This window comes from Diadema antillarum, unplaced genomic scaffold (genome assembly GCF_040938485.1).
Source record: "Diadema antillarum isolate AM-2024a unplaced genomic scaffold, OU_Dant_1.0 seq00001100_RagTag, whole genome shotgun sequence".
Classification (NCBI taxonomy): domain Eukaryota; kingdom Metazoa; phylum Echinodermata; class Echinoidea; order Diadematoida; family Diadematidae; genus Diadema; species Diadema antillarum.
Genome location: NW_027271917.1, coordinates 181,627 through 205,495, shown reverse-complemented (window position 1 = coordinate 205,495; position 23,869 = coordinate 181,627). Strand labels below are relative to the sequence as shown.

Sequence of the window (23,869 nt, the reverse complement as noted above, 5' to 3'; positions counted from 1 at the left end):
TCCATGACATTTGCTCCTGTGACAATTGTTCCCATGAAATATCTGCAAGCTAAGCCAACAAATAAATTCTACGCACAAACATAACCCTAACCCTAATCCTAATTGATCACATCAAACTATAGACCTAAAAGTGTATCACAACCCTAACCCTAATCCTAAGTCCTTGAACAGTCCCCACTATAAGCTTTACATGGAGCATCATTCACAAAGAGACAGCGCGCAGAAAAATGCGAAGTCGTTTTGACGACTCACTTATTAGTTCATGCGGTACAGAGAAATAAGTTATCAAAGTAAATCAGTGCTAAAAGGTCTTCCCAGATTTAAACCGATGCAGTGAGCCGGGCGTTGCAGTGTACTGGAAATAAAAGCGCACTTTGGTTTAATGATTAATAACTTCACGGAATATAATCTAGTACAGTGCATTCGAGATTATGTGCTGTCTGTATTGTGGGTGTGAGGCAAGAGTTGAGTATGTCTGATATAGTGTTTGCTTTCTTATTTAAGGAAGAACTTTATTTCTGTACTTTCTGCATGTAATACATGTACATGATGTGACAAGAAAATATTGTCATAAAGTAAGTTAATAGCAGAAAGATAGAAAGGTAATAAAGTACATTCATGACAATAGATTATTGACTCAAAACAAGAATATATCACTGTGTATATTTGTAAAATCTATTGAATTGTGCTTCCATTATGGTAGAACATATAGATATCGGGATACATAACAGCTAGAAATTGAAAATGGCCGCCATGCTTTCCCTGGGAAAAATCATTTAATTAGTATAATTTTGTGCATTTTCACACCTTGCACCTGTGGTTTGAACCAAGCACCTCTCGTACCATTGTGACTCATCCAGTCAACCACACGACCTCATCTCTTCTCGTCTGTTCGTTTCGTTTTCTCCATCATACAGCTGAATGATGTGGGGAAAGTAAAACAAAACAAAACTCACACACGCACACCCGATCAATTCACTTTCCTGGCGAAGATCCTCTCCAATATCTTCGCAGTTGCTCCGCGAGGGATTCCGTTGCAATCATAAGTCGGATGTCCTTTAATCTCAGTCACCCAACCAAACCAAGAAGATCTACATCGCTTGCACGTTGACGCCCGAAGGCACCTCGTCTATCCGATACGGAACCGGAAACCCGCCGTCGTCAAATCCACAAAAACAATTCACAGTCTTCGGTTTTTCCCGCCAAATTTTTCTAACCTTTTGAGCCCCGGCCGTCTGCTCCCGTTTAGTGTTACAAACAGTTTACCACGCCGCGGCGGATGGAAAGCTCAGGCTGGTTAGTTTCACCGTGACAGGAATTCATCAGAGACTCACGGGAAAGAAAAAGCAGTGGACAAACTTCCACCAATCTTTTCCAGCTTCTTTTCACACAGACTTTGCTGAAAGATATATTTCTTAACAAAGAAATTAAATTATGATCATAAAAAATACCTCATGATATATATATTTGAATTGTATACCATATTTTCTTTGGTTTTTTATCTTTCTGTTCTGGCTCTTTTCTACGTCTTCTTGCTTTCTCCGCTCTCTTTACCATTGTTCATTATCTAAATAATTATCTGTCATTATCAATGCCATACTTGTTATCTATTGTTGTTGTTTTGCTGTGATTGTTTGGGTCATTATCATATTTATCATCATATTATTATCATCATTATTATTGATAACAATATTATCATTATTATTACTACTATTGTAATCATTATTATTGTTGTTATCATCATCACCATCATTATCATTAAAAAAAAATCGCTGTCACAAATATCATTATTACTTTCCTCGTCAAGAACAACAACTTCAACGCTACTGTAATACTACCAGTATTACTCATAACATTTTTTTTCCCGTCACTATTATCATTGTCACTATCGTTGGTATCAATCCGAGCGAGATAGTATTCATTTTCATTTGTCTTAAAAGCAACTAGGAGATCCCTTTATAAGTCTTATGAGAGTTTCTGCAGTTGGTCCGACTGGAAGTATTTCCTTTATTCAAGATCTAGTCACGTTACCTCTACCTAGCCATCCAGAGAGATAATTGTTTAAATATTTTCAGCTCTCATCCTTTGTCGACTATCAGGCATTTTACGTCACTCGGCGTTTTAGATATTACATAATACCACCTCTTTCGGGACTTCCTGAGTTTGCTATTTTGTACGATATGATCTGGCGATTTGATAATCGTCTTCCAGCAATTACGAGGATCTTTGATACTTGTGACTTATTCTCATGTTTGCGACGAAATAACTCTTCCAAGAATAGTAGGCAGGATCAGTACTGGGCAGGATGATACCGTCGGCGTATATTGTGATAAAACTTTTTGAAGATTACCCATTTATACAGTATAGCGTATAGCCCATTCATTGATTCGAGTTAAAATGTATTCAAGAAACTTTAGATTAACTCTTTTTAACTGTCGGTTGCTTTTATAATGAGATGATGCTCTAATACCCCCTCACGCTTCTGTCTTGGCATCAAGAGAAAAAAAAAACACAACAACAACAACCCAGTGTATTCACTCGGATATCAAAGGTATGGATATTATGGTATGCTATTCCGGCTGTAGTCGACTAGAAAGGTTATCGTTCTTCTAAGGTTTGTCATAATTGATATTTGAATGGAGGGTCTTTGTTGTTGTTTTGTCGATCACACAAAAAGAAAAAAAAACCCTTTAATAAAGTCCATCCTTGCGCGACATGGTGTGATTACAGAATTCCTTTCCTTTTCTCAAGGACAGTCTTTATGGCGTCACATTTGTTGTTGTTTTCAGTTGAATGTATCACGCCCCCATCGTATACTTTTGTTGACAAACATTCTCCCTTTTCATGATGTGGTGATAGCCATTAACTCTTTTACTGCTATTTCAGTTCTCTTACAACAGAAGAATAAGATTGTGCATCTTCTTTTCTGTATAGAGGAATCAGTGCTCAATGAGGAGTATTTCTGTTTGTTTGTTTGTTTGTTTATTGGTTGGTTGGTTGGTTGGTTGGTAGGTATTTTTTTTTTTTTGTCTTTTGGCATCTCACAGTATGTATCACATGCAAAGTCGGAACAGATGAACTCCTTCAGTCTCATGAGATTCATCTTTATCTACAAAGTTAATAAGTTGGGATGTGGTAGACTTGAAGGGGTTAAATATACCATGGCTATTTTCTGACATGGATAAGTCTCTAATGTATATTCCCTAATCTATAAGTTCCTAATGTGTATTCACCACTTCCTTGAATTATTCAATGGATTTCCTATGTAACAATGGGTATGGAATGTCTGATTTGTTTTCTGTTGTGAACAATGAAATAAAAGAAAAGGGCTTAATTGCATCAAGCAAGTCGGATGAAATGAAAACAATGGAATAAAAATGTTTGCGTGTAAGTTTGTAGATATATATTATGTACATACACACCCAAGTGAAAGCTTATGATTTCTGTAATAATCATATATTCAATGAAATCAATAGAAATAACTGAGAAAAAAATTCCTTCAATCAGCGTCAGTTCATTCAAAGCATCTTTTCATATTGTGTTTCATACCTTGTTTTTCCTGCAACTGATATCCAATATTAATGTTCATTCTGCGTGTATTGTGTTGAATGACACCGATTTCTTTCTGTCCTTCTCCTATGAGGGCGAGCGCAGCACCATTACCAATCAAGAAAATAATGCACTGTTTATGTCGACAACCACATGCTGAGTTCGAGTGGGCATAACTGGGAAATATAGTATTTGTTGTTTCCTTTTTTTTTTACTTGGCCATTTGCTTAAATTTGTAGATTTAGGTCTAACAATCAGTCACTGTTCAAAGAATATAAGCTTCAGGAAGTCTACCTGGTAGCTTCTCAATGGATTTAATCTCTGCCACAGATTACATATCCGTTAACATGCTGGGTTAGTCTCTCATGTGATAAAAGCGTCTTGTCGACTAGTCCTTCGTAGGGTTGCAGGTTCGAGTCCCAACCAGCCAGACACAAACACTATCTTTAATTTGGCGCTTCGTGTTTTCACGAAACCAGTACTAGCATCCCATTGGTCTGTGCAGAGATATCTTTACAAGAACTTGTATTCATATTCACTACTTACATAATGATTATCGCTATAGTGATCATTCCTCATAACTTTGGATAAACCTGTGGGTGTTTCATCAATTTAGTCAGCGCTGACAAGTTGTCAGTCTCTGACAATTTCAGTAAAATCCTTGGTTTTGATTGGCTGAGATGCTCTGGTTGCTGACCGTTACTATGGTAATTGTCAGAGACTGACAACTTGTCAGCTCTGACAACTTTGATGAAACGGTGCCCTGCAATGCCTTGTATTTGGTCCATTTCTCCTCCGCTAGATTCATTAGCCTGTAACCTTTCAATCTGCATACAGCTGTCCTTCTCTCTTTCTTTGCTTATTCTCTTCAAACTTTCAGTCTGTGCACCTAATGGTAACCTCTTCTCCTTCATCATTTTTCCCGCCATCAAGACCACTTGCAATACATGCGGCATCCTATGCGGCGCCCTTCTATCAATTATACCTCTTACCCCCCTTTTTTCCGGGTGTAGTATTGTCGATAGAAGGGAAAAGGAAACGACAAGGATTGCAAAGACAACTGGGCGAGAATCGAATTAAAAAAAGAAGCTGGGTTAACTCGCGGAGAAATCTGCAAGACAACACGCGAAATGTCGTCCACATCAAATGGAGTCCGTTTTTTTTTTCCCGCGCACTCTTATACCTCCGCTGGGGACCCCGAAATGGTATCTCCCACGCCAACTGATTCGGGTTAGGCCCCGTATTCATTCGCTGCTACCTTTTCGTTAAGCCGGTGAGGATAATGAAATACGAAGAAAGGCGATCTTTTCAGATGAGGGCACAAGAGAGAAAGAAAGAGAGGGGAAAAAGAATTCAAGCGAGAGAGAGAAAAATTGACAGAATTGCTGTACTGTACACGTTTTATGGTATTACAATTGCATTGTTCCTTTATTATAGATTTTATTTTGTATATGTCACCATTTCTATCCTTATGTATGAAAGGGGTGTTATCCTCTTCCGCTATGCACAGGTGCCGACATGAACAATGGAATAAAGAATAGCCGTCGGAGTGAGTGAGACCAAACGAAAAACAAAGACAAGGAGATAAATGGGTGACAATGTGAATTTCGTTGATTTTTCATTTTATTGCGTTTTTGTTGTAAATTTCTGCATTTGCTTCATCTTGCTCTGCTGGTGTACTTTTGATATGACATTGCTTTACGACTTTACTTTGTACGTTTTTCCTATGATTATACTAATATGATTTATATGGATGCATATTATATTTTATATGATTATGCCCACATTTAGTTAAATTTTGTTATACTGTATGGAAATGGAATGCAGAAGTAAAACTGACCTGAACTAGACATGTCCAAAGGTGTTACGCACCAGGCTGTGAATTGGAGTCAAGGTCTGATGTTCGAAAGTCCGGTCCACTATACAACAGCGCCAAAGTCTGGCCATGCGTGAAGCGATTGTGTGACGGATTGTAAAACTCGATGCCGTATGAATGGTTTAACTGAGTAACTTCGATCAGTCGTTGAATGCAATACAAACAAACGAGCAAAAGTTAACCGAGATAGTTCTACCAACAGCTAATACATCCATATCTTCTTAAGATAAGTAGTGCTCCCAAGATTCGACGTTGATCAAAGTTGTTTCCTAACGGGGTAGGTTCTTCTCTAGCTGGTTACACAATTCTTGGTAGAATTGCCTGAAACGGCACATAATCAGGACAAGACATGAATCGAGGAAAACTTTTACAGCTAATATTGCCACACTTTATTGTCTGACTGATCTATAGATTGATTTCTGAGTTTGTTATAAAGCTGTGACCCCCTGTTGGGTCGAAATGATTATGAGATCACGTTAACGGACCTCGAAATGGTTTAAACCTGTAATAAAAATCCTCTCCAGCCACCTGTGATTGGCTTTTGTCGGTTTTGGCTCCTGTTGGCCACTTTAGCATTTAGCGTGCAGCGCCAGTTTGCCCTGGGAGGCGACCGGGCATGCGTACGCATCAACTGTCGATGCTACTGGTGGTCCCAAGCGGCGCGTCCAACATCAACAGGTTGGTTTTTCTCCACCCATTCTGGGACAGCAATTCCCAAATCAGGCATTCTTTTTTTTATTTGTTTCCTGTTTTTCGCTCTCCCTCTCCCTTCCCTTCCCTCCCTGTTTCTCTCTCCGTCTCTTTGCATGTCTCTATTATCTCCATTTCTGTTCCACTTGTGTTTCTGTATGTTTGCGTGTTTGTGCGTGCGTGTGGTAGCGCCGTGTTTGTGATGCACGTTCCAATCAATCGGGGCGAAATTATTCAGGCCCACTCACCCTTATTCTCGTTGACAAGCTGACAACATGTCGTCAAGTCAAGTACTTACCCGGAAGTGGTGACATGCCATATCCGGTTCGGGTCATTTCCCCTGTGACCCCGATCACGTGTTATGATGAAGGGGACAGCCTAATATTGATCCAATGAGGCGTTTGGATAATGTGGTGGCTAACTCAGCGATCGATCGCTTTCGTTAATCAGATTTATTTTTTCTCTTCGCCGCCTTAGTTTCTTCTACCAATTCTGATAATCTTTCTTTTTCGCTAAAATAGGTCAAGAAAATCCTTACATCTACATCTTTAGTATCATAACATTCAACAACATGATTACCTTTCGTGGTGCTTTTTCCCTGGAACCTACATTATGGGGGGGGGGAGGGAGGGCATTACGAGTCGTGTTTTCACAGAATGCATTGGTGTATTAATGAGTCTTCCTTCATTGCGGTAAACATAAATAGCAACACATATCAATCGTCACAAATTGGTAAAGTCGAACAGGTTGAAACATTAGTATAGTGTCCCAGGTACTGGGAATAGCATTGACTGGCGGCAATCCCTGATATATCTAAACATCACATTTCCAGGAATTTCCACAAAATATAAAGTCACTTTTTTTGTGAAATACAGTAAAGTAATTGCCTCATCGATTCAGAAGCTGCAAGATTTTGTTTATAGATTCGGAATCTTTCTCAGATGTAGACAACACTATTTTTGTCCACGATTTAACAATATGTTTCTGATTGATTAATTACCATATCACGTCGTCTGAGTATTACTGATCCCATTTCATAAGTGAAAAGGGTAACTCTGTATGGCGAATACAAATTGAATTCATTTGAACATGGGGACACACTTTAATTTACCCTCATGATTATCATATTTAATCAATATTACGCATTCCCATTTGTTTGGTGCTGGTAAATAATCCCGTTCTACAATATTCCTTAATTTGTTTGGTACTATTTCAAAATAATGTTGTGTGATTATGCTACCATTTAGTTTGATAACATAAAATTTGTCTATATTTGTATATTTGGATGCCATGGAGGGATTCTGATATTGATAAACCTTTGGTCTCTGTTGCTTCTTGTTTTGTTTGCACTAGTTTGGATTTTGTATGTTGTATGTGTGCTTTGCTGAATGAGGGCCCATAATAAACATGAATGAAAAAATAATAACTATACTACTATACCACTGACCCGTGTTTGAAAATACATGTACTAGTCAGATCTTGCGTCCATAAAGTTCCGACTTGATTAAAGTCCTCACTTCTCCCGCAGGCTTAATCGTTGCCTTTGTTGTTGTCATTGTTGCTGCATGTTTGTTGCTCTTTTCACTGCTGTTGATGTTGATGTTTTTGTAACTGTCGCTGTTGATGTCATGAATGCGGTTGTTTATGATGGTGATGATGTTGTTGTTGTTGTGCTGGTGGTGGTGGTGGTAGTCGTGCAGCTATTCTTCCTCCTGTTGATGGAGATGTCTGTGCCCTTGTACGAAGTGAAGAATTCAAACATAATATATCATAATGGATGGTTTAGACTGAAGTGAAAGATTTAACCCCCCCCCCCCAAAAAAAAAAAAAAAAAAAAAAAAAGAAGAAGAAGAAGATCCCCAGACAAAGAGGCGCTTATATTTGCATGTGTTTGTAAACCGGTGCGTATCCGCTCGATGTAAAACAAGACTGTACTAGAAAAAGGTAAATAAAACAAAAACATAAGGGACGTGTATGTGAGTAAATTTGGCGGGAGAACGAGGCGAGTTGATGACGATGATGAGGAGGATGAATAGGGGAATAGGGGAAGAAAACAGAAACGAAACTCGGCGAAATTGAGAGAGGAAAAAATGCTGGCGCACTCTCACCCGCGCTATCTAATCTTGTCCCTGCGCAGTGTGACGTATCGATTTGGGATACACTTTCAGTAACGCGTTTTTAACGCGAATTGAAGCGTCACTCAACGTTGGGCGTTCTGCCCATCTTTTATACTGCTACTAGGCGCTGTTTCCATCGCTTTTCTGCGACGTAAGTAATGCTCGCCTTAACTGAATTTCGGTAGAAAGATTTGTATCTGTACGAATAATATCTTCTTTATCTGTTTTATGTGTATGTGCGTGTGTGTGTGTGCGCGCGCACGCTCGCGTAAGAGAGCAAGAGTTACGTAATGTATGATATATGCGTATATGAAAGTGCATGTGTAAGTTTTTGGTAAACTCACTGTTAAATTTTTATTGCTTTATGATTTGATACACACGCTTATCACACGCCGATCACATTGACTGGGAGAAAGGGCACGTGTGTGAACATGGCCGTGACTGTGATAGCAGTGTGAACACGGCCACCGTCACTCCATTAGACCAATATTGGAGAAAGAGGAATAACACTTTTCCCTCTCCTTTTCACCCCTTGCTATCATCCCTCTCATTTCAACCACCCCTCCCTCTTCTTCCTTCCTTTCTCTCTCTTTCTTTCTCCCTCTCTCCACTTTCTCTTTATCTTTCTTTCTTCGTCTCTGTCTCGCTCTCTCCGCCTTTCAAGTTTCTATCATTTCATCCAAAAGTAATGTCTTGGAAACCACGACCACCAAAGCTGGGAAAAGAAATACGCCATCCTCATCCCTCAATTTGATTCTGGACACACACACATATCGATGTTTACCTCGTCACACGGAGGGATAATTCTCGTCAGCCTCTCTCTTGGCGGGTCTTTTTAGGCGGGGATAGGATATCATGGGTTGACGTGCAGTAAAGACATACACACGATCCTGAATATGGCGATTGTCTCAGATGAGAAATTTGTCCTCTTCTTCTTCTTCTTCTTCTTCTTCTTCTTCTTCTTCTTTATCTTCTTTATCTTCATCTTCTTCTTCTTCATCGTCATCTTCATCATCATCTTCTGCTTCTTCTTCTTCTTCTTCCTCCTCTTCGTCTTCATCTTCTTCTTCTTCATCGTCATCTTCATCTTCTTCTTCTTTTTCTGCTCTATATCATGTTGTTCTCGGCCTTAAGATCTTATTTTGGCACAATGTCATAAACAGCAAGCTTTCAAACTTTCATTTTATCGTTAAACATTCAACCAAAGTTGAGATTTAGGCGACTCTTCAAGTGGGGCGGATATGTTTACTTCTAGCTCTCTACAGTTTTGTTTGAAAGAAGTTTGCTCTGAATTAGGCGAGATTGCTAGTCTATGCCACTGTCTCGTAATCTCTTCCCCATTAGGTATGCATCACTGTACATACTTTAGCTTCTTTTGTTCTTGTTCTTTTTCTTGGAGTCATTGAGACGCATGATTTTTAAAGTCTTTTTTTTAAACAATAATGGTAGACTCGACCCAAAGTGACCGGAAGGGACAGCGTTTTCCCGTGACGAATCTCATGAAATCAGTGACATTAATGCGCAAACAGTCAACACGAGAATAAATACGTCTTTGTAGTCACATATTATGGCCACTTACATATCGGGTTGCCAGTTTAAGTAGCGTTTGATGGTATTATTCTTGAAGGGTTTATGTCATATCTATCAACTTCGGTTTGTTTTATATCTATTTTATAAACAATGATTTATTACTATTTCGCTGGGTGCATAACCCGGTGAAGGGGGCCCCGTCTTCCATCCAACTGGGCCCCATGGAAGACAGCTAGTGCAGCCGAATATTGGCTATCCAGCCATCTTCTCAGATGAAAATGAAACAAACAATCATATTCGAAAGACATGCCAGTTTCTCCAAATTGTTTTGATGATACATCAAGAATTGTATGCAGTGTGCCCATCTTGTACAAGTCATACATCTTCAGACTTCGAACAAAATTGCATATTGATATTTCTGTAGAAATAACCTTTGACAAATTTTAAGCTCGCCCTTAGTGTGTCCGTAGAAAGCCGCTTTAGATTATATAAATGGCAAAATTCATCGAGCCTCGGCTGCTCTCACTTACTTTTCGATCTATCATAGTTACTCCATTTTTTCTTTATTTCTTCTTAACAAATTTCTCTTTGATGAAATTCTCCCACCACAGACCCTCTTGGAATTGAATCCTTCATTTCTTCTAATCTTATCATGACCTCTTCTCCCGTCACATTTCCTGTACACGCCACATGTCTCCACCACCTACCTCTATATCATTTTTTGTTTGTCTCCTCTTAGATCCCACCCCCTCTTTCTCGGGGGAGGGGGTGGGGAGGCGGAAAGGATGACTAGTTGGGTTTAAAACCCTTGTCTTGTCGGGACGTGTGATATAGTGATCGCAGCATTTCCTCGTTTATCGAATTCATTTCTGATCTTTCGGAACAATATCAGGTGCCGGATGCCAAGCCGTTGGAAACCAATAAATCCAACAAGTGGAAAACACACAGACACATTCTTACCGACACCGACGAGGAGAATGAGGCGATCGATGCAAGTGTTCTCCGTGATATGTAACTACTACCACGATATGTCCATTGCCAAAAAAAAAAAAGAGCAAGAACAAGAACAAGAACAAGGAAAAAAGTCTGAGTACTTTATTTGAAGGAGATATTGGATGTAAAATATCCAATGGATTTTCAATCATGAGGGACTGGAAAACTCCCCGAGAAGCTGAATTTTCCCATTCCTTGGCGCCTGATCATTAATCATCTGATCATTTCAGGAGATGATATCCATTTCATGAGCAGCCATGTTCAACAACGCATCAAAAGTTACGAGGTAAGAAAGAACAACGAAAAAAAATGTCGTTTATGGCGCGCCTTCTTTTGAGATGACGTGAGACGGGTGGTCATCTTGTAAAGCAGTGACGGGTTTGTCCAAGTATCTATCTGATCGCAAAATGAAATTTGTTAACCATACAGGTGAGGGAGGGGGCAGCTTTCTATAGGGAAAGAGAGCGAGGAGTGAAACAAATAAAGAGACTTCTTCCTTTCATTTACGATGTCTTTTTGAAGTGCGATAGCTCCATCCAGTCAATAAGCGATACACCAGAAACCCATGTGAATGAATAGCAATGGATTATTGCGACTATCCTTTGCGGCAGTCGGTTTTTTGAACCGTCGCTGTGAATTAAGGAATCTTTCGCCCTAATGGAGCCAGGGATTGACGGTCCCACGCACCGGCAAATATGGCCCGTGTGGGCCCGAGGCAATGCCGCCAACTTTCGGACGAGTACAACAAGTAAAAAGACAGGGCGTTCGAGAGCAAGAAGACGCGACACGCATCAAAGAAGATGTAGCGGTGGTAATAAGTGGACAACTATTCCACGACGGGGAGAAAATAATAACTGCAACAACGTGCTACCGGTCCGTAACTGGTGATGAAGTGGCGCGAAATCGGTTAGGAAGTTTGTCATAAGTAACGGGAGATCACCCCTGGTAGGAGAAAATGATAGCGGGAGGCGATTAAGACCTGGTTACACTTGTTGTCGTGGATTTGATGTGACGGCAAAATGGCAGCGGGAGTAGGTTTAGCAAGATTGGGGATGAACTAGGGTGAGGGGGCCACTTATTAACGTGTGTCGAGAAGGAGATTGATTCTGAAGACGTGTGATTTTTGCTCCCCTGGAGGGGCCAAGATCTCTTCTCCCAAAACAAAGATGGCGTATTCCTCAGGTATAAACAAGCTCGCTATAACTTCGAACGTGATTGGACACCATGGAAATGAATCAGTACTTTTTTATTTCTTGCCAAACTTAACGTTATCGGTTGTAGAGCAAGAGCGACTGAAAATTCTTCGGGGAATCAAATCATTAAAGAAAGATCTACAATTGAACTCTCTAAATTAATCTCTGGTGGTAGAATTTTAAACTTAAGTTGTGACGGATCTTATTCCGAATCAGTTCGTTCTTCTTATGGAGATTATAGCATTTGAAAAGGTGGAACCCGATCTATGGAATTCCATACACACTGTATAGTCTTCAGGAAGTTGATGATCCAGCCATTTTGAAGTCAGTGTGGAAGCCTGGTCTGGTTTTATTGCTTGAAATGTTCAACCACTTCCTGCTGTACGATTTATTCAATGCAATTTTGATATTCATGCTTTCTGGTTCACGAACAAGATGTACAGAAATAGTATGATTTTATTCGTACAGTAGCAAGTGATTACTATCATTGATATGATGATGACGATATTAATGATTATGATCATAAGTATTAGTAATGGCAGAAGCGGCAGGAGTAGCAGCAGTGGTATGATTATTTTCATTATTATTTGACAGATATGATAAGAAATCTTCAAAAAAAAAAACACACACAGAAAACTTTCGAATTCCGTCTGCATCAAGTTCAATTTTCTTCTTTAGGATAACATTTGAAAAACTCAATAAACAAACTGCATATATTAATCTAAGGCTTAAAAGTGTATACAAGGTTTTTAAGTTATTCATCGTGAAGTATAATTGACAACTGGACACTAACATGAAGAATACATGGTGCAGCTGCTGTTGTTGCTGTTGTTGCTGCTGTTATTGTGGTTGTTAAGTTTTTTTGGCGTACGAATATTGACGCCATCTATGGAAGTGCGGCTTTCTTTATCTTTTTGGCTTGTTCTACTTTTCATGAGGGGTCTCATGTCCGGCGTCAGTGAAGCCTTCCTCCCACCTGAATATCTTTTATCTGTGTGTGTAAATATGAATGTGCACATGCATGCGTGTGAGAGAGTAAGGCAATATATACTATAGATGAAGAGAGAGAAAAAAAAACAGAGCCGCTTAGAAGAAGAGGATAAATAAGTATTCCGTGAAACTGATTGAAATGAAAAGAATGTGTAGACAATTTCAGGCAATCAAACTGCTTTTCTCATAGTTTTTTGTTAAGATATACTTATTGTCGTTCTGACCCAATGGGTGTATAACTGAACAAACTGTAATATATTGTTTCATGTTGGAAGGCCAAATGACGAAAAATCATAGTAATAACATAGCAAGATATTGATGATAATAACAGTGAAAATAATAATAATGATGATGATGATGATAATAATGACGATAATGATAATGATAATGATTACTATTATCATCATATACTTATTATTATTATTATTATTATTATTATTATTATTATTATCACTATTATTATTATTATTGTTATTATTATTATTATTATTATTATTATTGTCATCATCATCGTCGTCGTCGTCATCATCATCATTAATGATGAAGAAGAAGAGTATAATCATAATCATAACTATGATAATGATAGCAATTATAGGCTTATGAATTTCATTAGCCACCAAAGTACTTCAGTACATGTAAGTGTCTTTGGTACGACAACTTCCTATTTGAAACCAGTATATGACGACAGTAATCATATCGACACACAAGGCAATGGCTAAGGCGAATGACGACAATGCTTAAAGAAGAGATTTCTTTATCATTATCTCACACGCTTAATGTTTCTTGAGAGCAGACAGAAAACAAAAGTCGTTGAAGAGGATCGTCAGAGAGGAATAAAGGGGGGAGAGAAAGACGAAACTTTTATGTCTCCATGCGAGAGACAAATATAAGAGAAAGGGGGGAAAAGAAATACCGAGAAACTGGAAAGTGAGAGAAGATAATTAGGCATATACGGGAAATAGTGGAGACACTGCAGGTAAGGGAAAATACGAACAGAGGGCAAATCAAGGACATAAAAAGAGGTTTATACAGTTTAAGTGGTGTTATGTGTGACGCCCCTCAGGTGCCAAAAGCAGCCACGATAGAGGGAGAGAGAAAGGGAAGTGAAAAGAAGATGGGAAAGGAAAGGAAGAGTTTAAAAAAAGTCTGGAAAGTGAGACGTCAAGCATACAATATTTCTATCGCCGGTGACAGGCAGACTTAGCTTCAAAGGGAGCCGAGATCGGGTCGGTACGGATACTCATAATGCACGCTCATTAACCAATAAGTCCATGGAAAGATTTGAACATCCGTAATACTGCGATACGCGACCGTTCCCTGGCACACTTACCCGACAGCAACCCCCCAAACCGCTTCCCTCTTATTACGTTGAGCCACATAATTCCCAGAATTATCTCTCTCATAAGTCAGTCTGCGTGGCGTTTGTGTGCGTTTTGGGTGCATGTGTGTGAGATTTTTTGTCATTTAGCTCAGTTTTGTCTCCTTTTTTTTTTTTTTTTTGTTATTCCAAAGCCAACTTTCCACGAAAATGGCTCCTGATTCCATATCTTATTTTCCAAAGATACACAGTTGGCTAACATACCTATCTGATTCCTAGACATAGAACAACAACCGTCATTATTATTTTGATTGCTGTATGGTACACAGGTGAAATAACCTGTCAAAGACGGCCTTTTTTTTTTTTTTTTTTTTTTGGTGCAATCGAATGCACTAGTGACATTTTAAGAGTGACACTTTAAGAGTTGTGGTCTACGGAGGTGTCATGTAGGCATGGAAATCCATTCGATTTTATAACTTGAGACATTCTTAAACGGGGCAGAAAGAATCACAATCAAGTTGAATGGGGTGGAGGAAGAAAAGGATGAAACAGACAAAAGTGATTACACATACTCACTATTTATAACAAACATACAAACAAACCAATGCAAACATAGAGAGACATATGAATATATTATATGTTTGTACGTCGCTACTTCTCAGGTCATCTAACTTAAAGGCCATCTCACCTTCTGTGCATGGACTTGTTTTTGCGAGATAGAAAATATACATATTCACGCTGTCTCACACACACCACACTCACGTACACATACACACACACGCACGCACACACACACACACACACACACACACGTGCGCGCGCGGACACGCACACACGCACATACGCATAAATAAACAAACGGGCAAGCAGGTATGGAGTCGTGGGCCAGTGAAAACGGGGCAGTCGGTTGCTTCCTTCCTGTTTAGACTCGACCCTCGATTAAACGCCCATCCACTCCAGGAAACATTCGACCACCTTCGTTCCTTTTGGTCTTGCATTAACCCTCTTTGCGCATTGTCTGACGACGAAGTAACTGAGTCGACGTCCAACTGTACGTTCCTTGCGCGTTGGTGTCGAATATTTTCTGTGCGACTCCCCACCCGCCTTCCTTGAAGTCCCCTCTCCCTCTCAATCTCCATCTCCTTCTCTCTCGGCCTCTCCTTTTCTCCCTCTTCCTCTCTATCTTTTTCTCTCTATCTCTTCCTTTTTTCCCCTCCTCATCTCTTGGGTCGTCCCTCCTGACAAACCTCCTTAGGTGCATGGACGAGAGCTAGTTATTACCGAATTACGCTGAGGAAATTATAACCACGAGGCTCAGGTAATTCCACGGACCCCGTCTAATAAGTCCATCGAGAGGCGTAGTGATAGCACTCCGTTTCAATTATCCGCACCACTTTTTTTTTCGTCGTCGTCTTCTTCTTCTTCTCTTCCACCATTTTCCGAAAAGATGACCGCAAACAACTGCAATCAGAGGGAGAACCCCCCCCCTCTTCTTCTTGCCCTCTATTCCGATCTGACACGCCCATCTGTGCCGAATGACCCAATCTTCAGTCATAAGGTGCCAAAGAAGTATGTTTTTACATAATACGCTGAGTGCTTCTTCTTCGATGCTGTCATAGTATGTCTGGTTCGAATTCAAGAATATCTCGTTTCCTTTCGCAGGGCGGAGAGAAAATGTTGGACTGGTGACAAAGGTGTTAGCATCATTCACCAAAATCACACAGTCTCCTTCAAATAAAGCACAGGATTGCACAGAACTGCACAGAAAGGCAATGAGATGGCATTTGACGACTTTTCACCTTTGACCTCATCAACAATTCTAACAGTGTGCTCATTGGAGGATCTCTTTGTTTTGCAAAGAGAAATATATATGCCCAATTTACTTGGCTACGAACTTCATCATTAATTGTCTGCATCGTTTAATTGGTGCATAATTGATCAGTTATTTGTTATACCGTTTATTTTGCATAAATCTATGTGCACAAAAATGTATCTGGTTGTTTATTGACAAATCAATTAATTTGAATTCAATCGAATGGAATGATGATATTATTTGAATAAAGAAAGAAAATCATTCCTGAAGTATTCATGAATTCGTCTCCCAATGATGCTACCATATCAATGAAGCAAAATTACGATTGCGACATGGTTGATACCAATTAAGATGGTATCTTGCAAATTAGTGTTTATTCGATGTATGGTGCATAGTAATATTGCATAGTGATATTTTTCTTTTTTAAAGAAAAACGGAAAGCAATTCTTCGAAATAATTAAAACGTGTTCACGTTAGACCGGATACGGTGATAAAGTGTCACCACAAAGAGATATGGGTAATGTTATTCATGTACAGGATTTCAGGATTGTATTTCGTGTGATTTTTGATATCTTGCGAACACGTTTTTGTTCAGTATTAGAGAATGAGAGAGAGACTGTGTGTGAATGTGTGATGGAGAGAGAGAGAGAGAGAGAGAGAGAGATGATCTAATATAGTGAAAGGCTTTAAAAAAAGGACAAAAACAAAAAACATAAAAAAGTTGTCATAAAGATAAATTCTCGACGGATGCTCACTTGCTTTTTATTTCCTTTTAATTCTGCGCAGTCATTCGTTTTACTGGGAATGTTCTCAGAATCACAAAGTAGTAACGAATCTACAAATTTCCTTGCTTCTCATGCAGGCAGTCACAAACCCCCTGCACTGACTTGAAGGAGACAGATGAGTTGTCTGCTGAGGGGAATGAAACACAAGTATTGAGTGAATGCAGAAATATTAGTAGAACATATCAGTGAAGTTTGAGGAATATCGGGCGAAAAACAGGCGATTCGTTCAAAGGTTTTCATATTTAATATTTACGTTCGACCATCACTAGATAAGAAGACTTTAATGATTCATGATTTCAGATTTGGACAACGATATAAATAAAATATGAAGATCATTCCACAAACGTTCATTTCTTTTTTATGAAAAGTAAACATTCCTTTACAGGCGTGCATGTTGAAGGTGATAATTATTGTTCCTCCTGCCTTCTAAAAGACGTTAGCCAAGTGCTCTGTCATTGCAATAGAAAAAATATATATATTAGATTTTGCATATATTTTCTTTCTATCGTTGTCCAACTGTGACATCACAACTTGCTGTAGACTCCTTATCCAGTGATAGCTGTACCAAGACTTTAAAAATTCATAACTATTGAACGAACTGTTCAATTTCCCTCAAACTTCACTGATGTGCTCTACTAATATTTCTGCATTCACTCAATTCACATATATATTCGGGTTTCATTCCCCTTAACGATATCTGTAAATGTCCAAGTCTCACATTGTTTTATAGTCACTGCCTTCTTATTGCAGTCACACGCAGAAAAGACAGAGCGGTCACACCGCACCCAACCAAAGACACTCACAATATTAAAGGCTGTAACCTGGTAAATAGAAATGAACTCACTGAGGCTTAAGAAAAGTAGCTGTGCAATTCTCAGCAGTCTGATTCACTGTCAGCTTATAAAAATTTACCTGGAATTTCAGACACTTCATCCTCAGAGAACCGAGAGGAAAATCCCCAGAAGACTGGTTCACAATTTGAGTAGTTAACGGAAATAAAGAGGAAATCGACGCATTTCGTTTTCTCAATTATTGGCGAATCCTTCAATACTTAGAACTGGAACGGTGCTCATTGTTAATTTAGTTAGTTACATTAATGCCATTTTATGGCAAGATTTGGTGGATATTTGGAAGGACTTACACAAATTATAAGCGCTTCTACCTTTAACACTAGGTTTGGCTAAGGTGTGTTGACTGGTAGTTTACCTAACCTAAAGGTGAATTCCTTTATCACGCATTCCTTGACACTTTTGCTGGAGCAACAATGTCGTTATCAGACAAACCTTGCGTGCAAGCAGGTTATGCCTTTTCACATGTGTCATCATCACCAAATGTTCCCAAGATGAATTTTAAAGAGACATTCACAGATTATATCATAGCTTAACTTTAAACCAACTTCAAACAGAGTTGAAATGAAATTGAGGAAAAATGCACAATTCAACATGTTTTCAGTGATTTAAAGGAACTACCGTCCCCCGCCCCTTACCCCCCCCCCCCGAAAAAAATCTTGATATCAAAGAATGAAATAAACAAAGAAATGTGGCAAGTTCGCCAGAACATCAGGGCAAAGAAGACTATGAATGTTTGAAATTATACACAGATATGAAAGCATCGTTACGGACATCATAAATACTAGGCTGTAAACACACGGCGCTCGCTAGGTCATTGGCCTGATATTCTCCTGTAAAGTCTTAACATCAATATGTTTGTTTTCATTTCTTACCATTCCATCATTTACAAACCGATCTACCGAACAAACAAACGTTTTATCAAAATGTCCCTTTAAAGAGACAATCCCAGGCACAATCCCTGCATTACAAGTCCATGATATAGAAGAGAGGGAGAATCAGAACGAAACTGGATCCAAGTTCTACAGCGATCGTTGCCTTACTTTTTTCTCTCCAGTGTGTGTATATGTGTGTGTGTGTTGTGTGTTTGTGTGTGTGTGTGTGTGTGTGTGTGTGTGTGTGTGTGTGTGTGTGTGTGTGTGTGTGTGTGTGTGTGTGTTTTGTAGGGGGGGGGGGGGTCTGTCACTCTTTGCGTAAAGTTACCTATTGAATAGGACCAGATGGTATGATATTTAATTCGAAGGTCTTCAATAACATGGGTCATGTCACTCATTTCGCGACTCCATAAATGCGTGTTCTTATCAATTTCGGATGCAGCGTCGTGTTTGCGTATGATTATCAAAGTGGGGAAAAAGGGCTGCCAACTTCCGCCCGTCGATAACAAAACACACACCAGTAAATAATGTGACCGATTTTGACCATTATTTCTGCGGCTGAATCTATGTTTGTTGCAGGACCATGGGTTAGCTGGGCTTGTGAGAAAAAGAGAGGAAACGGCGGACGAGTGACCATCACTTTCGAAACCAGAAATTGACCGAATAACCGGAAGGTGTCATTTGTGTTTAAAGTGATTTAATTTTGTCACGCTTACCTGCCTGGGACCAGGGTCTTATTTGACCAGGTCATACCAGAGAATTCGATGTTTAAAGAAAGTTTCAATTAAAGCAGTGGCTAGCTGTCTTTTTCCCCTACAGGACTTAACCGATTAACAACCTGCTAAAAAACAATAACATCTGTATATTTTTGAAACAGGATCTACATTACGCACACACTTACGAGATATGTATGTATTAAGTGTGTCTCTCTCTGCTCACCATATACACACTTTATAATGAAGCCTAAGGAGAACTATTGACAAGGTTATAAAAAAAAAACAAGAAATCTACATTGATACAAATGAGCTTTGTAGTGATTACGATATGTAGGATGACAATAATGATGATAGTGATTTTTGCAAAGACTGTTCTAATGCTAACGTGAAATGAATTTATACGATAAACGCGCTAGACAAGTACTTGCAAATAGCTGAAGGCTATAAGTATTTGTCGAGGAATACAACATCACATGTAGTTGAAAGTAATTCATTTGTCTGGTGTGAATTACTGAGTAGTACGTTCTTAAAGTATTTATATTCACATTAATACTTCCAAAGCGCAACAATGAATACCTCCATGATGTACGGTTGAGAAAATATAATGGCGATGGACCCTGTTGTTAGAAGAATTCTCACAGACTAGAAGATTTCTGACAATGGTTGATCGAGTAATCAAACCATATTCAGCAACATAGACTCAATCACATCCTTTTATACCGCAATATTGCAAGATTAGAAGCCTTGTAGTTTTGTGTCTAAGTTCCCGCAGAAAAATGTAAGAAGGCGTGAAAAAATGGGATAAGAATAAAGAGAGAGAGACGGATAGAGAGGGGGGGGGGGGAGAGAGAGAAGGAGATCGAGATGGGGGAGGGGTTTGAGAGAGAAAGTGTTGCACTAGCTTAAGAAATGTTTACCAATTATAACGAGTATAGTTTGTTCATTCTCTGTAGCATCTTTGTTTCGGAGTGGGGAAAATAATCAGATCTGACCGTAATCCCCCTCCACTCTCTTCTCTCTCCCTCTAGACTGAACAAATAAGATAGAAGATGGCACAAAGTTAACTTGGGAGGGAAAGGAAGAAGAAGCGGCAAGAAAAATCACGTATCAGTCATTCCCCCTATGAGGAGAAATGATTGCACGGGTGATGCACATTTCTACTTCACTGACGACAAGCCGCATAAATATATACGTCATCCCGAGTTTTGATATGTATCTCCCTCCACTAATCAATCAAGCCCAAGTATTATGTGAATCCGCGAGGAAGCCAAGTGGAAAATAAATGTCTCCCGCCTAGCTTCTCGATATAATTCCCTCATCATTTTAATCCGCGTCAATCAACTGTCAACAAAGGGAAGGGGTGACTCCATCATCCTTCACCCGTTAGTATTCACTTTATTTTGATCTTTGCCCTTACTTAATCATAATATATCTGTTTGTTTTGGGTTGTTGTTTCGCGTATTTCAGTTGACCCCTACATGCGAAAACCAAGTGGTGCGGCAGCGCATTCCGTCGCTCGCTGCCCGCGATAATCATCGGGTTCCCCGTACGACCCCCGCGCTCTGCGTGCCTGTGCGTGGTGCGTTGGGATGTGCCGTGACACGAACACTGCTAGCATCACACGAGCGTTGCAAACGATGCGAATCAATCTAGCAAAATGTCCCACGGAAACTTGCTTAAAATCGATCAACAGAAAAACACCTGTTTTTTTCCCCGTCTCTACTTCAGACTAAGCCGGAATATTCCATGTTCCTTCGCATCACAAATATATTCTAGAATTTCTAATAGTTTAAAAACTTGAATTACCTGCCTGAAAGAAGACTAAAGACAGCATGACCTCAAAGTCTGCGCGTTTTGAAAGACGAACTATAAGCTTGCATAAAAGAGCAAAATGTCTTGCTCACTTACTTACCTCTCGCCCAATCAAAATTAGAAACATAATTATGAGAGGTTAAAAAAAACCCTGATGATAATGCGTGTGGAAAGGCATTATGAATGACTAACATCACGATAACTGTGTAGTTTAGTTGGAGAATCACTCGGTTATTATGGCAGGGCGTCATTATCAAAATGGGATTTTTTTTTTTTAAATCAAATTGTTTTCGCTGTAAGTACATTTGACATCGTATACCAAATATAAAGGCAGATAAGACAAGGTTAGAGAAAACTGACCTTAATCGTACGATCTCTGCAGATGGTCGATACCTTTGTATTTCACCTCCGTGGAAAACGCACCATCTACGTGATAAAACCGACTTACATGAATCCCGCTCCAATTTTTCTTTTGTATCTCACCACTCATTTCCCTTTTGTTTGTTTGTTTGTATTTTTCTTGCGGCTGAGGTGAGGGGTGTAAATTACTAGTAATCGTTCTGTGTCCCTTAGCAACTCCGTATTACGAAGATTGATTTACCACTTCTGAACATTATGTCATTTCTATCTTTGCTCGGTTATCATGTCATTAATTCAATCATTCCCATCCATTCTTCTAACCCCCCCCCCCCCGACACACTGTAGTTAAAGACTACTTATAGTAAATTCATTTCTTTTCAGTCTCTTCAACTCCTTATTACTTGTTAACGGATTACCACATCAGAAAATATGACGCAAGCATGACTTATATGCGGTATAATCAAAGAGGGCTGTACAGAGAGAAAGGAAGGTAAACAGAGAGGAAAGCAGAAAGATGGATAGATGGATGGATAGACGTGGAGGAGATGGGAAGATGGAAGTAGAGGAAGGAGTGCGGTGAAGAGAATACTTGACAGTTTACAATCGAACTTGTCACTCAAACCTTCGCCGTTTGCAACAATTATTATTGAGTTATGGAGAAGGAGAGCGGGACACAGGCGGGGCAATCTCGAAGGTCGACTTGTATTTGATCCGCTTCATCTTATGCAGCAGAGAGATGCTAATTTTCCCTCCCATTTCGTGGGTTTTTCCTACCCCTTTCGCATCCCCACCTTTTCTCACTTAACATTTTTTTTTCTATTTTCGTCCTCTCGTCTTCCCCCATTTTATTCAGCTGCTGTTTTTTGAAGTGACTATGCTGTATCTCGTTCGATATACCTGTTGAACGTTTGATGAGTACGCAGGGAGCGACACTTCGCTTGACATTCTTGTCTCATCACCCCCTCTCTCTCCCTCCCTCTTTCTATCTATTTCACTTTCTCTCGATCTGAATTTTAAGCCGTATTCCTTTAAAAGTGAAATCACTGCGAACTCCCTCATATTCTTTTTTTTTTTTGTCTGCGGAAAAATTTCAGACCTCTAACGTGAATTCGTACGGTCCAGGTGTCCCACTGCGTTGACGCAAATGAGAAAATTTATCTTACCACATAGAGCATGAACTTCTCCGCTTGTTAATCACGAATTCCGAGTGAAGCCGCGTTAAAATTGACATCAAACGGTATCTTGTTCCCTTCAAAACCAACCAACAACTCCCTAAAAACTAAAAACACAAACGCATACAATTTCTTACTTTGGAAGCAGTGCAAACTGAGGTAGACCACTTTGTGACCAGAAAAGTAACAAAAAATAAACAACCAAACAGTAAAACAGCAATTACTCCGTTATAGGTATGCAGTTGTAATGATGATTTTTCTGAGGTTGCAATATTATCACCTATCTGGGAAGTGTCATTTGCTGTAAATGTTCCAGTCATGTTAAATTATCGAAATAGATCATCAACAATGCATATAAGAAACTAGAGAGAATTGCGCTGCTTACAAATTTTCAGCAGACAACGAAGGCTTGCTATTTTTCGGGAGACGAAATGCCATTACATGTCAAAAAAAGAGAAAATGATCGTAATCAAAGCCACTACTTATTTGAAATCCCTACACACTACAAGAGACTATAGTTTGCTTTTTTTACAAAAAAAGAAAGAAAAAGTTTTACATGAACGTCTAAATTACAACATTTTAGCACAAAGTTTTATGTAAACGCCTAAATGAGGAATATTTTCGTCTAGTCACATTGTGTGTGTGTGTGTGTTTGTTTTGGTTTTTGTTGATTTTGCAAATAGAGTAAAAGCTAATGCACTGCCCGGGAATCGAACCCGGGTCGCAAGAATGGGAATCTTGCATGATACCACTACACCAGCAGTGCTTCGTCCACTCTTCATCGAAAACAACATGTGATACTTATGAAAGCGTAGGTGTTTGAATCTAACCCACCCCCTTTTTTCCCAAATTTTTGAGGAACGTGAATACGTAACTTTATATTATCTCAAAATGTCATGAGTCCTGGAGAAATAGACAATGGAATGTCATTACAAAGAATGCATCATTTTCTTTTTTTCTGCACAGAGGGGTAACTGCATAATCTTATCCCTTTATAAGAAAATATGCATGCAAACATACATCTATGTCTTATTTCCATACCTAGCTGCTATGTATGGAAATATATGCCACGTCAACATGATTAGTAACAGCTACAGAGACTTGTGATGATTCCATTCATTCCGCTTTCCAGCGCCGGACTATACGCCCCTATCCCCCCCCCCCCCCCCCCCCCACGTCATCAAGTCGCTTGCTGCCTTTTTTCCCCCCATGAACTAGAGTTAAAACATTTA

At 39.4% G+C, this 23,869-nt stretch overlaps 1 non-coding gene across 1 annotated transcript; it reads right to left on the bottom strand.

The window, feature by feature from the left end:
- Positions 1-23,332: 23,332 nt before the first annotated feature.
- On the bottom strand, positions 23,333-23,403 carry Trnag-ccc (transfer RNA glycine (anticodon CCC)). Its single transcript has one exon. It is a non-coding gene; the product is annotated as a tRNA-Gly (tRNA).
- Between the last annotated feature and the right edge of the window lie 466 nt (positions 23,404-23,869).